This window comes from Gossypium hirsutum, chromosome A13, assembly GCF_007990345.1.
Source record: "Gossypium hirsutum isolate 1008001.06 chromosome A13, Gossypium_hirsutum_v2.1, whole genome shotgun sequence".
Taxonomy (NCBI): Eukaryota; Viridiplantae; Streptophyta; class Magnoliopsida; order Malvales; family Malvaceae; genus Gossypium; species Gossypium hirsutum.
The window spans coordinates 73876186-73893402 of NC_053436.1; the positions used below are offsets into that span (position 1 = coordinate 73876186).

A 17217-nucleotide genomic window follows, 5' to 3' on the forward strand; every position below is an offset into this window, starting at 1 on the left:
AGTTCCATTGCTCCAACAACTCTTCTACCAGTACTAACTCTAGTAATGGGGTAATCATAATCATTGTCTGCTATTCTTTCTAGAATTTTGTATGCTTCATTGTAGGATTTGTCAAGCAATGTCCCACTAGTAGATATCTACCACCATTCGTGTATGAGCATTTAATCCTTTGTAGAACATTTCCATCTGTGTCCAATGCTGAAAACCATGCATCGGGTATTTTCTAATTAGTTCTTTGAAATGCTCCCATGCTTCATATAATGTTTCATCTTCTGATTGCCTAAACAATGTAATGTCATTCCTAAGCTTGGCATTCATGTTGGGAGGATTGTATCTAAGCAGAAATATTTGACACAGTTCATTCTAAGATGCCACCGTACCTGTTGGTAACATATTCAACCATGATCTAGCATGATCATACAATGAATAAGGGAAAAATTTTAATCTAAGGGCATCTTCAAGGATGCCCTACTACCTAAGCCACTAAACTGTTTTGCCGTTTACAGCATTTGAAACATTACTGATTTAATTCAAATTGTTGGGCTTGAATATGTGGCCTAACAATTCTTGGATTTAGATAATCCAAAATAGGCACTACATGTTCTCTGATGGGTTTGTCTCTGTCATCTATGATTCGAGGAATATTAGTATTCCTTTCATTCTGAAGTACTTGATCTTCTATGATTAGATCATTTCTAATTCTCTCCATTTCTCTTAACTTTTTTCTTCTTCACCTTAATGTCCTTTCAATTTTAGGATTAAAAAAATGTTCTATATCCTCTTGAATACTTCTTCTCTTTCACTAATACAAACTTGAAAAATAAAATAAAATACTAATTAACTGCTCTAACAAAAATAACAGGAATAATAACAAACCAACTTTTCACCAATATTGCCGATCCCCGGCAACAGAGACAAAAACCTGTTGCGTGTAAAATTACTAGTGCAATTGTGCAAGTGTACACGTCATTCAAGTAATAAAGTGATAAGTAAGTATCGTCTCCACAGGGATCAGGAACTGGTAAGAAATTGAATACGTTATTATAATCTTGTAAATTTTACCAACATATCAGGAAATAATCTTAGAGTGAATAAGAAACTTGAATAATGAATTACTGAAATTAAATGATAAAAAACAAAGAATTGATATGACAAATAAAATGATGTATTACTGAAATTCACAAAGAATATCAAGAGTATTTCTGTTGTTGAATGAATAGGGTTGGAATTATTCAGGTGAAATGTTTATATCAAACAAAAATATTGTTTAATCTACTAACTAGAGATTTGTTACTATGACCTACCTCTTTCGATAGCTAGATCTTAAGCTAAAAATCTAAGTTCAGGTACGTTTACAGAACTTGGGATTGATAACTACAATGACATTCTTTTATGTACAACTCGCAACATCTATGTCTAGAGTGCTACGAATATTCAGTCGAGTATTTGATTGCATCAAACGATTCAAGATCCAGTATTCTTAACCTTTCTAGAATTAAATACAGCAAAGACGACATCATACATTCAACTATGTCTAAAGCTTGCATGCATGTATTTAAAATAAGCATAAATCAATTGAAATAGTGATATAGACAATCTCAAATCCTGGGCATTAAAGATGATAAAAGAATCACTCAAACAACTCCAACCCAGAAAAGATTTAGTTCATGGGTGGAAAAGTAAACATCAAAATAGAATCATTCATCAACATTTTTCAAATAAGTTTGAATCACCAAATTTTCAATCTCGAAAATAAAGGCAGATATTTAGGAAGTTAATTCCACACTCTAGCTTCTCTTGGTTCTTCAGATTGCTCGTGAATCCAGGATAGATTTCTCTTCCTTTTCCTTACTTCTGTATTCTGCTCTCTTCTAAGCTGCTACCCTTTCTTTTTTTGGAATTCTCAATAGAGTTTTCTTTGCGTAGAGAGCAAATTACAGTCATCAGTCTCTTTCTCATGCCAATTCTCCCCCTTTGCTCATGTCTTCTTTCTCTTTCTTTAATTGGTGGATCCGTCCCTCTCAGTACACATTTTTTTTCTCTTTTTAGTGTGGTTTTTCTAGTATACATCTAGCTAGCTGAAAGTGAAGCGGATAAAGTGTTGAATCATTTTCCTAGAATTGCCATGGTAGTTGTGTTGACAATAAATCTCACCATTTGCTATGACAATGTTTCACTTACCTTATTTTTCTTCTATATCCTCTTCATCCTTTTCTTCTACTTGTACCTGTGTCTAACCACAACCACAACTTTTCCTTCCCAAGTAATAAAAGTAATAAATGATGACCAATATAGCGCAATGTTCCAAAATTATCCTAAAATATAGATATATTTCTTAATTACAAACAATTAATTTAATCTAGAGGCCTAAAATATAACTCTTTTCAAGTGTTATCAAATATGTGCAAACTATAATGGTGAAAATGATGTCAAATAGGTGATCAAACCCATGAAATTCTAGCTTATGGTGTAACATCTCGAAATAGGGCCTAAATGGAATAGTGGTTGCAAAACCACAAATCTGAGATAGAAAAGTTTATTTCAATTAATTTTTATGATTTACCGAGTGATTAGATGCATGTGTTAGAGTATTGATAAGAATTTTTATAGATTGCATGTTTAATTTGCCTATTAGGGCTTATTTGCAGAAGTTGCTGTAACAGCCCGATTTAGGGCCTAAACGGAACGATGGTTTTGGAACCACGAATTCAAAGTCAAAAAATTTATTTCGATTAAGTTTTAAGGTTTATTTATTGATTAAAATATTGTGTAAAAATATCGTTAAGTAATTTTACTGATAAAGTGCTTAATTGGACTTTTAGGACTAAATTGCAAAAGTTGCAAAATATGTGTTCTAATTCATAAGTACTTGATTGAAATGGGGGTTTAAAGAAGAGGTCCTTAAATGGTAATTATACCATTATATTTTGTTTGAAAAAAATGGGCATGAATAGGACAAAATTTTAAAGAAAGGCCTTAAGGGCATTTTAGTCATTTGGTAATTAAAAGAAATAAAAAGGTAAAATAAAGCCAAAATTGACTCATCTTTTCATGGAGGCCGAAATTAGCATGGGGGAAGCCATGGCTAGGGTTTTCAAGCTTTCCAAGCTCAATAGTAAGTCCGTTCTAGCCCTGTTTTTCAAGTTCTTTACGATTTTGGAATCCCGGGAACTTGATTAAGCTTACTCTAGCAATAATTTAAGCTAGGGTTCATATTTGGAAAAATACCCATAGGTGAAATGTGTTTATTTTGATGTTTTATGGTAGAATATGAAGGCTGAAATTATGTTAAACAACTTTTGCTAAGTGATTTTAAGCAAAAATGAGTAAAACGGCTTAATCGGTAAAACTTATTATTGTTCATAAGTATGTGTTAGAGTGAGAATTTGATGTTGTCATAGAAGGAAAAAATGATCAGCATGTCATAAAACATAAGAATAAGGGTTGAAGTTTAATTCCCGAGCCTAGGGGCAAAAGTGTAAATATGTAAAAGTTTAGGGGCAAAATTGTAATTTGAAAAAGTTTGAGTTAAGGACTGTTTTGAATAGTAAATTAATTAAATAAGTAAAATATGATGTTTTAGATCCCGGAAAATGAGATTTGAATCTAGAATGAGAAAAAAATCGAAAATCGAGAAAGTTGGTAAAATGGCAGTTTTAGTATCAAGGTAAGTTCATATGTATAATAAGCATTAATTTATGCATGTTTCAATGTAAAATTGATATATTTACTATGATTGCCGAGGTGTTGAAAGTAAGTATAATTATGATGATTTAAATGTTCAATATTAATTCGACATGGAAATGAGAAAGTATGTAAGTTTGTATGTAAATAATACATTATCTTTATTATGTTTTTGTATTTCAGCATATTTTATGTATTGTAGCTGATTTTTGAATCATAATTGACTATTGGAAGTATGGAATCAAGTATTAGAAAGAGAGAGAAATCCCGGTTGAACCTTTGGAAAGATTGGATGATACAGATGGTATGTAGCTAGGTCACATGTATGGTGCTGAGTGCACATCATGTGTACAAGAGAGCTACGAGACATTATGATGTAGCTAGGTCGCATGGGTGATACTATGTGCACACCATGTAGACAAGAGAGCTACGGGATATATGTAGCTAGGTCGCATGCGTGGTTCCAGGTGAAGGACACTGTGTAGATAAGAGAGTTACGAGATAAACTGGCTAGGTCACATGGGTGGTACTAAGTGTTCACCATGTGTACAAGAGAGCCAAAATTATGTGTACAATCGAGCTAGGTCACATGAGTGGTGCTAAGTGAAGGCCACTATGTGTACAAGAGAGCTTCGATTTTAAAGGTGGGTTGTGTGCGATACCATCGCGTATCTGTTATTATTCCGAAACGTTCAACTGGGAAATTGATTAAATGAAATTGTGTATGACTTTGTGATGATAAGTGTAAGTATATACGTGTGTAACTTATGAGCAGTATGCTCGATATGTGATTGGAAATTGGAAAGATTGTTATGGGAAAGTGATGAATACAATTGAAGTGTGAAAGATCAAAAGTGACAATAAAACTGTTTTGGATAGTTGCAGTGACGTGAATCTAAAAATTTACCAAAAATAGTAGAAATTGAATCAGAGACTGAATGAGATATCAAATTAGATCTTAATGAGTCTATTTTCATATAACAGAAACAGAGCAAGCAAAGGAATTCTATATTATGAGATATTTAAGTTTTTGAGAGACTGGTTCAGAATGACTACATGATCCCCTATTCTTACTTGGAAAAATCATTAAAATTGTACAAAAATAATTAGGGGATATAATTTATATGCTTGAAATCCTTAATAAGTCTAGTTCCAAATGAAATAAACGAGAACATCCTTTGAATTCTGTACGAGGAGAAAATTGATTCGTAGTGAAGAGTGGTTAGAATAGTTGAGCAGTGAAACAGGGGTAAATTCAATGAATAAACTGTACTAATTGGCTAGACCAGAAATTCTGAAAATTTTATGGTAAGAATATAGGTGAATATAGTTTCATGGAAAATTAACGGTTTGTAATTTGGAGTTCTTTAGCTCCATAAATAAATAATTTAGTTGTTGGTACTCTGTTAGACGGCTTATTTTGAACCTGTTTATGATTGTAATGGTGAAAGTATCTGTGTTTGTGATGGTAATATTCCGGGAACATATTGTGACTTTGTTTAAAGTATGATAATGTATTGTTTAATAATATTTACATACTTACTTACTAAGCTATAACACTTACTCCCTTCCTTTCCTTTTTCCTATAGTGTCGAAGATGTTAGCTCGAGTTGGAGGTCGCCGGAGGTTAAATCACACTATCAAACTATTGATCGATATATAAAGGTTTTAAAGTATTTTAAGTCTTTGGCATGTATGGAGACTCGTTTAATTGTTATTAAGTTGCTAGGAATTGGCTTAAAATACTGACCTATGTTATTTGAAGGTCTCTATTGTATAAAGTCATTTAATGTAGATAGTCTTGATTATGTTATTAATTAAATGATGCAATTTATGAATGTGCATGCTTGCCTATGTGTGTGGTTGGATTAAAGCATGATATGGGCCTTGTAAGCTCTTTTTAAGGGACAACTTGAATGTGTTTGAAAAAGTTTTAGATTAGAGTGAAATTATGAATCAGTTTTTATACGATGATTAGTGATTAAGTCCGGTAATGCCTCGTACCCTGTTTCGGTGTTGAACACGGGTAAGGGGTGTTACATATGGTTTCATAAATGGTATGAAATATTATAAACTCACTAAGTTCCTTTGAGCTTACTTAATTTTGTAATGTTTTCTAGGTATAATAGTTTATATGAGGAGTTGAGGAGGAATCAAGCTAGAATTCGCTCAAGTTTAGGCAAATTAGTGTTCTTAATTATAACATGCATATAGCGGGGTAACCTAGAGGTCGAGCCTAGGGGTCTGAATCTTTTGTAACTGTGTATGATCTAGGTATAAAGTATTCTATGATGAGTAATTGTTTAAATGTTGTAAAGTCATTTTTGTTAAACTTTTCATAAATTCATATATTAATAACTTAAACTAGGAATTTGTAACTGTAGCGTTTTATTTTGGCAGATCAATTAGTTAAAAATTGGTTAGTACGATGTGACACTTTTTATCTGGATTCGCCAATCGGGTTAGGTATAGGGTGTTACATTGTACGTGTTGTAGAATAGTGGATTAGCTCTCTAGGTAAGGCCTTACAGATGTAAGAGAAACTCAAATAGTGTAGCCAAGTTTTTGGTTGTCATTTTTACTTTCTTGCACTTGTTATTTAGTTTGTTTGCAATCTGCCCACTTTCTGGACTCATAATCAACTGTTGTTTTAACAACAATAGCAACAATTTTTTGGAAGGAATTTTAATAGAAGAAATGAAGAAGATGGACTCCAATACTTTGCAACAAAGCTTGATTTATATGTTGATAAAGAAAATGATGTAGCTTCAAGGTGTAAATAGATTGATTTGAATGGCTTCAGGAGTTAAAAACATTGTTAAGTTTCATGGTTTCTAAAAAGTGAACAACACAAAGTGTAATACCTAATACCCCATTCGATCACCAAATCCAAGCTATGGGATGCCACATCGATTGTTGGAGCAACTACGATTCAATTACCTATATATGCTATTAATGATATTAATTAATCTTAATATGAATTTCTATCATTTTTGGGTCTTATACGAGGTTACAAAAGCTCTTTTCTTAACCCGAGGTTGAATTAGGATCAAATTGAAAAGTAAGTAAAATGTAGGGTTAACGTTGCGACTTCAAGGGTTACTCATCGTGACGTAACTCACTGATGGTTTGTTGTGGTGACGTCAAGAGATGAAAAGAGCTCGACGTCATGACATGACTGCCTATTTCAAAATGGTACCAAATTGCATCACCTATACAAATAAACCAATACCATAGTTGTACCATTTCAGCAAAGACAACCATTCCCATCTACTTAAATCTAGCCTTTAGTATCATATATACATATACATTACACAAATTCATTTTCCCAACTTTAATACATATGACAATTTCCACATATCAAATCATTTATGTAACAACCCGATTTAGACCCTATAGGAACGGTGGTTTCGGGACCATGAATCCGAGTTAGAAAAATATTTTAATATTATTTTTGTGTTTAAAATATGTGAATTGATATGTGTGAAATTTTCGTATGAAAATTTTATCGTTTGAGTACTCGATTCAGTAAAAGGACTAAATCACGTAAAATGCAAAAGTTACATTCTAATTGTTCAAGTGTTTATTTGCTATGTTCTACTAAAGTAGAAGTCCCTATTTATTAATTAAACCATTATTTTATGATAGTGGATATTGGTGGTTTGGCATATATGAAATTATGTATTATTATAAAGGATAAAAAGGTAAATGGTATATTAAAATGTTATTAATAAAATCAAAATATAAAATGGCCATGCAAATTGATCTTTTGGCCAAATATTGATGAGAAAAAGAAAGCCATTGAAGCTTCCTTAGAAAAACAAAGCCATTGAAGCTTCCTTAGTTTTGGCACTTGCATAAAGTGATTTAGGTATGTTTTGTGTTCGGTTTTTGATAATTTTTACGTTTTTGAGATCGTTGCTTCGAGTACTAGCTAGCCCATGTTTGAATTTTTGAATTGGTTGTGCATTTTTTGATTTTCCATTGATGAGAGCTTGTTTTTTTTATTGTTTGATGATGAAAAATAAATATTTAATGTTAGATTATCATGTTTTATTAAGTGATTTTTGATAAAAATGCTTATTAAGGACTAAATTGAGAAATTTATAAATTGAGGGGTCAAAATGTGAAATAAATGAAATTAGTGGGCTGCTAGGGACCTAAGGTAAATTCGGCCTAACATGGGCATAGTGAAATTTTGAGTATTTTGTCTGTTGTTTTGGAATAGGGGCTAAATTGCGAAAAATGTAAAATATTAGGGGCAAAATTATAATTAGCTATTTATGTGTTTTTGGATGAATTTGATTGAATATATGATTAAATAAGTTGAATTTGTATTGAATTAGATTAAGAAATGTAAAAATCGAATTTGGACGGGGAAAAACCAAAGTTGTCGACTAGTCATCCCGTCTCGATTACCGTTGTCCGAGGTAAGTTTATAAGCAAATAGACGCACTTAATTTTAATTAAAAGCAAAGTATATATACTGGAATGAAATATATGAATTAATATATGCTAATGCCAAATGTGTATAAGCATGGTAATTATGTTCATGCGCTCGTTTCAACTGAGTTATAACATTTGAAAGTCCGTATGAACTATATGGAATATCTGGAATTATTTATATATGAATTTTTATGAGACAACTTTATAATAAGGATATTCGGGTTTTGAGCCCATCAAGCCTTGTGCTGGTGAATTAGATCGGGCTTATGCCTAGCAGGCTTATTGTCGGTGTATAAAATCAGACTTTCAGTCTAGCAGGCTTTGTGCCGGTTTGAGATTCAGGTTTGGGAGTGAATTATTATAAGTTTATGCCTAAAAGAATTTATGCTGATGTGGTAATCGAATACGTTAAATGAGCTAAATGACCAGGTATGAGTTAGCTTGTTGTTTCCTTGAAAATAAGGTAAGTTGAATATTTGATATGTGATACAAACATATGTATGATGTTAGTTTGAATTTGTGAGTAATTGTGAAGTATATTCGGCCATAAGTTAAGTGTAATTATGTGGTATTAAGGTTTAATACATGAGTATATGTAAACAAATGTTTAAAGATTCAGATTTATGCATTGATAATATGATTTTAATAGTGTATGACACTTTGGTATAGACATATGTATATTCGGCTACATGATAAGTATAAGTATGAGATATTAAAGTTTGATTCAAGAATATATATTTATGAGTGTGTATATATTTGATCATATAATGGTACTATGGTTTTGAAATTGAATGTTACCTTGATAATAGATACGGTACATTCGTCCAAAGGTTAAGTATACTAATATCATATTGTGACCTGTGTGCAAACTTATATAAATGATTATGTATGGCATTAATGATATAAAGTAAGAATAGTTATGAAATGATGCATGAATATATGTATATGAGTTTATGTATATTTGGTTAATTATTGATATTGTGGCTTGGGGAATTTGAATGATATATTAATCTTAATTGTATGGATATTTGGCAAAATGAAAGTATATGTATTATAATAAATTATAAGTTTGAAGTTAAACGTGATTATGATAGTATAAATTGGTTTGGTAATTGAATTGTTATTGTCATTGAGTTATTTATTTGCTTATAGCTTATTAAGCTTTCAAAGCTTATTCTGTGTGTTTTTCCTATGTTTATAGATTTTTAGAGATCTGCTTGAGTTGGAAGTTGATGGAGATGACATCACACTATCCGGTTATCATTTCAGTAAATAATGTATTGAGACTCGGTTATGTGGAATGTATAGGTTAGTCTTGGAGTTAATTATTTTGAATGAGTATGTATTTAAAGCCATGCGAAAATGGCTTGCTTATTATGCTTAAGTTTGGTTTTACATATTCTTAATTAAAATGTTTAATGAGTTTGGTTTTCGTAGTCGTTTTAATAGTTAGCTCATTTTGGAAATATGAAATATGGTATAAGTATAGTGATGAATGATGGTATATTAACTTAACAGGTTCAGTTGCTAAGTGGCAAGTAATGAATATGTTTTATGATTGTTTTGGTTGATTGTTTTGGTATGGGTTCAAATGGTAAATGATGGTAATGATTAAGTATGATTTAGGTTAGTTTTAATGGATAGTTAAAAATGTTAAGTTGTTGCTAATATCAATATAGGTATACATTCATGTGTGGTTGTAAATCCGAACATGATATGTAATTCAATTTGATATGCTTATGATATTGATAATGGTGAGATCGAAATAAATATTAGTTAATAGGATAAAATATGAAGTTTAGTTATATTAATATAGATATGAATTAGATGCACATTAGAGTGTTATTTGTGTTCAAGTGTTAAGTATGGCTTTTATTTTTAGGATGAGTTGTGCACTTGTTTATATGCATCATTAGTATGTTCGGCCATGTTATAATGTATTTAAGTTTCATATGTGATTGCATAACAATTTATGTAATATGATTCAATTGGTTTTATTATGAGCTTGTGCAGAAGTTATCAAATGATATGTTTGATATACGATTAATGAGATAGAAATTGGCATATATTCGAAGTATGAAGTGTAATGATATATAATGGAATATGATTTAATTATGAAAATGGCATTAATGTGATGGATATAGGGAATTGAATATTGGAAGTATTAAATATGTGAACATGTTTTTGATATATACAAGTTTGGTTCGAATTTATTAATTATGGAACATGATCAGTTGGGTTTTGATATATGTTCAAAATATGCTTATTTGCGATACATGTTCAGTAAGGTATAATTATTTCTGAACTGGAATTATGACTCATGTATTCGGATTTATAATAAGTGAATTGTGGATATTTGAATTTGATAAGTTGTAAATGTTTATTAATTCTTTGGTGTATGAAAGGTGAGGAATGATTGTGCTGAATTGTGTTTTATACAGTAATGCCTCATAACCCTAATCCAGTAATGGATAGGGTTAGGGTTGCTACATTTGATTGGTATCAGAGCTATGGTTTAGTCGGTTCTAGGACTACCATAGCGTATGTGAGTCTAGCTATACATGCCACATTTAACCTGTGATAGTGTGATATCTCCCGACTCTGACGAAATTTTTTTTGATGAGACAGATAAGTTTTCCAACTGAGCTAATTCTGATAGTACGGAATGTGTACTCAAAAGTTTGAATGGAAATATGTTGATTATGAGTTGAAACTCATAAAGGTATGGATAAAAGAGTATGACATTTTGATATAGATAAATGTTATAATTATATGAGTATATGAGTTATGATATTTGGATTATGATTATTATACAAAACGCTTTGATTGTGAATCAGTGATTTGAGATGGCATATGAACTATGTGTTAAGAACAAAAGTGATTAAAAGCAAATGTTTATTAAATGATTGAGAATGTGAAATTAGTAATGAATTAGTTAATTGTGATAGTTTGTGTTATGTGCATTTATGTGTAAGTTAAATTTGAGGCTTTACTACCCTCACCCCCTTATCCGTAATATGTTACATTGGGTTGAATAAGCCTACGAGTGTGGAATTACAGAAGTCTGTTCAGAAGATTAATGATGTAGTCAGAAAAATGAATGAATCAGCAAATGAAGACAGTATTAAAAGAGACATTGGATAGTTTTGAAGATTATTCATATTTTATGGCGCCACTGTTAAAAAAGAAGTTATCTCCGATCAAATGACCTATTCAGGTATGTTATTTAAGGAAAAATACTAGCTAAAATCTTTTCTGAATTGACTTCTATTAGTGAAGGGATAATGTGAAAATTTCTGATAGCAGAATTAGATAGTTAAAATAATGATTGAATTATATTGATGGCAGTTACTATGATTTCTTCTAGGCATTCTAAATGTACGTTTATTCTCAGAAGTATATGTGACTATTTAATTTCAGAAGGAATTCTTATCGTATGAGAACATTAGCTAAATATATCAATAGATGAAAGCATCGTTGATCTATTTGAGGTTATGTTCAACATTGCCCTATTTTTCTCTGGTATTTGGTTTCTTATGTGGATATGAAAATCGACAGTAAAATTCTGTATGATGCTAATATTCTGTTTCTATTGGCTATTGTTCTGTTGAATATACGAGATAATTATATTGCTTCTGTTATCATGGATTTCAGTATTTATGAGTGACGCCGTTCTTTCTGGAAAAATTTTGGGATACCATCAGAATTGTTATGATTATATATGGGTTATAATTTTCAGAAATCCTATGTAGCTTCTTACATTGAAATTTCGCTATTCTGGTTTTCTTATAATTCTACATGATTATCTATATGGGATAACTATTTGATGGAAATGGCTGTATCTCTTATAATCATAGTTTATGTTTTGAAAATTTGGGAAGTACTGCAGTACTGTTATTAGAGTTATAAAAGTTGTGCTTCTGCATTGATTGCTGTTCAAATCATATTTGATTTTCTTCTGGGTTCAGATACTTTATTAACAGTCGGGATATTATCTATTGTTATGGGTACGACGTCAGTCTTATTATGACATTATGATTTCTATTTAATGATTGTAGCTTCTGTATAATGATATGTCTAGGTTATCCTTTTTATTGAGAAGAAAAGATCTCTTTAAAAAGACTGATTCAGTGGTTTAGTCTGATTTTAATTGATTGAAAAGTTAATTGGGTTATATGTGTTTGAATCTACCCATTGGACTAGAAATAAACTTTGAATGCACATGTGTGAGCTGAGAAATAATCTAGAAAAAGAATTCATATTCTTGAAGACTTGATGCAGAGTTATATCTATTGGAACAATTCTATCTGAGAAATGTTGTGGTAAATCAAAGTTAGTTCGATTGTTGAAGTGTCTTTTACACAAAGAAATTGTTAACTGAAACATTAGCTCTGATTTAGTCTAGTTGAAGAAAAAGTTTATGAATTTCAGTAATATGTCAATGAACGGTTTGAAATGTGTTCTAGTAATGGAGTACACATAGATATCTTGTGATTCTATACAGTTAAAGCTACATAAAAAGAGTTATGTGACATATTTGATGATTACAAGAGCTTAAAATGTTCGACATTACAGAGTGAGATCTAAACTTGGCACAACAAACCTAGCTCGAATCGTCAAACCACTTTTGAATCTGTAAGTAAATATTCTTATCCGAGGGAAATGATTATAGTTTCGAATGATCTGAATGAGAAACTTTTGTGTGCTTTATGAACAATGAATACGTGAATGATTTTATCAGAAGATGATTAAATGTTAGCTGGAGTAGAAGTTTTTGATACTTACTAAGTGAATTCGTGAAACTTAGAAATGTGTTACCAAATTATAAGTTAAAAATGGTTTCGACATAAATTGATTACTGAATCAGAACTTCAGATGTGGAGTTGATGATTGTTTGTTGCATCAGGATAGAGTGTGTATATCAAAAAGCTCTGAGATTGTATACCCATTATTGCAAGAGACTCACATGTCAGTTGGACTGTTCATACAGAAGTAGCAAGGTGCTTGAAAATATGAGAAAGTAGTATTGATAAATAAGTATAAAACATAATATTTCTGACCTTGCGTTTAAATGTTTGAGCTATCAACAGGTTAAAGTTAAGTATTGAGTGTCCTCAAGACTACTTTAGCATGCCTTGATATCTGAGTAATGGTGAAATAGTGTTGATCAATTCTGTATCGAGATTATCTTTTTCTTTGAAAAAGATAGATGTTATCTAAATTATCGATGACTGTTTGAAAAAGTCTTTTCGTATGCATGGATTTCTCGTTTGACTAAACAGTTGAATTATCTATACAGAGACTATCAGTTTGCATATATTAATTCTGGGAGAAACTTCGGTAAGCTGTGAGTAAAAGGTTGTTCTGAAAATTTTCAAAATATTTATTTGTCACTGTGATTTAGAGTTTGAAAGTAATTAAGAAAAACTAGTGTTGTTTGATAAGCTTCCATGTGAAAAAAATGATGGAAAATGAAATGACATGGTATAAAGTATCGTAAGGTTGCAGTTATTGAACTCTGTTGTTTCGAGATTGAGTTTTATGAGGTAATGATCCGTGGGATTAATGTTATCAGAGAAATAAAGTAGAAATGAAGGTATTTCAATATAGTTCAGTTTGATATAACGTAAAGCTAAAAACAGATCAGAATCTTAATTGTGTGATTAAAGAGATATGAAGCCCGGAGATGTATGTGAATTTGAAATGTACTATGACGAAGCAAATCCGTAATCTACTTTCTTGTAAGATTTTCGGGGACGAAAATCCCTAAGGGAGAGAGTTGTAACACCCCGATTTAGACCCTAATCGAAACGGTGGTTTTAGGACCACGAATTCGAGTTAAAAAATATTTTAATATTATTTTTCGTGTTTAAAATATGTGAATTGATATGTGTGAAATTTTCGTATGAAAATTTTATCGATTAAGTACTCGATCTAGTAAAAGGACTGAATCGTGTAAAATACAAAAGTTGCATTCTAATTGTTCAAGTGTTTATTTGCTATGTTCTACTAAAGTAGAGGTCCTTATTTATTAATTAAACCATTATTTTATGATAGTGGAGATTGGTGGTTTGGCATATATGAAATTATGTATTATTATAAAGGATATAAAGGTAAATGGTATATTAAAACGTAATTAATAAAAAAAACATAAAATGAACATGCAAATTGATCTTTTGGCCGAATATTGATGAGAAAAAGAAACCCATTGAAGCTTCCTTAGTTTCAGCACTTGCATAAAGTGATTTAGGTATGTTTTGTGTTCAGTTTTTGATAATTTTACGTTTTTCATATCGTTGCTTCGAGTACTAGCTAGCCCATGTTTGAATTTTTGAATTGGTTGTGTATTTTGTGATTTGCCATTGATGAGAGCTTGTTTTTTTTTTGTTGTTTGATGATGAAAAATAAATATTTAATGTTAGATTATCATGTTTTATTAAGTGATTTTTGATAAAAATGCTTATTAAGGACTAAATTGAGAAATTTATAAATTGAGGGGTCAAAATGTGAAATAAATGAAATTAATGGGCTACTAGGGACCTAAGGTAAATTTGACCTAACATGGGCATAGTGAAATTTTGAGTATTTTGTGTGTTGTTTTGGAATAGGGACTAAATTGCGAAAAATGTAAAATATCAGGGGCAAAATTATAATTAGCTATTTATGTGTTTTTGGATGAATTTGATTGAATATATGATTAAATAAGTTGAATTTGTATTGAATTAGATCAAGAAATGTAGAAATCGAATTTGGACCAGGGAAAAACCAAAGTTGTCGACTAGTCATCCCGTCCCGATTACCGTTGTCCGAGGTAAGTTTATAAGCAAATAGACGCACTTAATCTTAATTAAATGCAAAGTATATATGCTGAAATGAAATATATGAATTAATATATGCTAATGTCGAATGTGTATAAGCATGGTAACTATGTTCATGCATTCGTTTCGACTGAGGTATAACATTTGAAAGTCTGTATGATCTATATGTAATATCTGGAATTATTGATATATGAATTGTTTATTAGACAACTTTATAATAGTGATATTTGGCCTTTGAGGCTAGCAAGCCTTGTGCTAGTGAATTAAATCGGGCTTATGCCGAGCAGGCTTATTGCCGGTATATAAAATCAGACTTTGAGTCTAGCAGGCTTCGTGCCGGTGTGAGATTCAGGCTTAGGCCTAGCTGGCTTTATGCCGGTGAATTATTATAAGTTTATGCCTAAAAGACTTTATGCTGATGTGGTAATCAAATACGTTAAATGAGCTAAATGATCAGGTATGAGTTAGCTTGTTCTTTCCTTGAAAATAAGGTAAGCTGATTATTTGATATGTGATACAAACATATGTATGATGTTAGTTTGAATTTGTGAGTAATTACGAAGTATATTTGGCCGTAAGTTAAGTGTAATTATGTGGTATTAAGGTTTAATACATGAGTATATGTAAACAAATGTTTAAAGATTCGGTTTTATGCATTGATTATATGATTTTAATAGTGTATGATACTCTGGTATAGACATATGTATATTCGGCTACATGATAAGTATGAGATATTAAAGTTTGATTCAAGAATATATATTTATGAGTGTGTATATATTTGATCATATAATGGTACTATGGTTTTGAAATTGAATGTTACCTTGATAATAGATACAGTACATTCGTCCAAATGTTAAGTATACTGATATCATATTGTGACCTGTGTGCAAACTTATATAAATGATTTTGTACGGCCTTAATGATATAAAGTAAGAATAGTTATGAAATGATCCATGGATATATGTATTTGAGTTTATGTATATTCAATTAATTATTAATTGTAACATCCCTTACCCGTATCCAAGGCTGGAACAGGGTACGGGGCATTACTAGACTTAACCATACACATAGACGAAAATCGAGCCATAAAATTTCATTTAATGCAAAATTTTTCGAACACATGCATAGACTCATACTTAAAGACATATAACGTCGCATAAATGAGCACTTACACATCCATAATCATGCAATAACATGTCATTCACTTTAAACATATTTGCTTACCATCCTGTAAATAATATACATTCTTACATTAACTAGAACTAGACATGCTAAATCTTATTCCCATTTTATACCATCATAATGTAGTTACCAACTTGTCCATTAAGCATCCATATTCAAGGCAGCATTACTCATTTCCATTTAATTCATGATCCACGAGCCTACATTTAACTTACCTGATGTATTACCAATCATGCATAACAAACAAAGCTAACTATATCATCACAACAAAACATAGGACATGGCATGATTAATTAAACTTATAAACCATAATGGATAAGGACCACATCTCATGATCATATATGATAACCCAATGTATACTGATATGTATGGTCAAAGTCATAATAATAATATATATCACAAACCAACTTCCTATACATGCCACTCACTTGATATTTCTAATATTTGAATTAATTCTCCCAAAAATGATAGTTTGATAGTGTGATTTTGCCTCCGACGATCTCCAACCCCGAGCGGACCTACCAAGACTAAAGAAATGGAGAGGATGGTAAGCTTTACGCTTAGTAAGTCCATATGAAATTAATAAGCAATTACTAACATGCTTTTCAAAATAAAACACTATAATTGTACAATTATACATGTTTAGGCTAAGCTATTTTATTGAGTTAAAGTCACTAAATCATTCATATATGGAGCTAATAAACTCCAAATTTAGTTTCGTTAATTTTCATTGACACTAGACTCATATAAATGTCTCCCATAAAATTTCCAGAATTTTTGGTTTATCCAATTAGTACAGTTTATTCATTAAAGTTTCCCCTATTTTGCTGTCCAACAGTTCGGACCTCTTTTCACTAAAAATTATTTATCTCATATTTCAAGACTCAGATGATGTTCTTGTCCATTCCACCTAAAAGTACACTCATTTATAATTCTATTCATATAAATTATAACTCATAATTATTTTTGTAAAATTTTTAACGATTTTTTCAAGTCAGAACAGGGGATTTCAAATTCATTCTGACACTGTCTCACAAAAATTAGAATATCACATAATATAGAACTATTTTTCTCACCCTGTTTCTTT

The 17217-nt window shown here is 30.9% G+C and overlaps 1 non-coding gene across 1 annotated transcript; it reads left to right on the top strand.

Annotated features, from left to right (window-relative positions):
- The first annotated feature begins 202 nt into the window (after positions 1 to 202).
- On the top strand, positions 203 to 309 carry LOC121212960 (small nucleolar RNA R71). Its single transcript, XR_005908330.1, has one exon. It is a non-coding gene; the product is annotated as a small nucleolar RNA R71 (small nucleolar RNA).
- Positions 310 to 17217: the final 16908 nt, after the last annotated feature.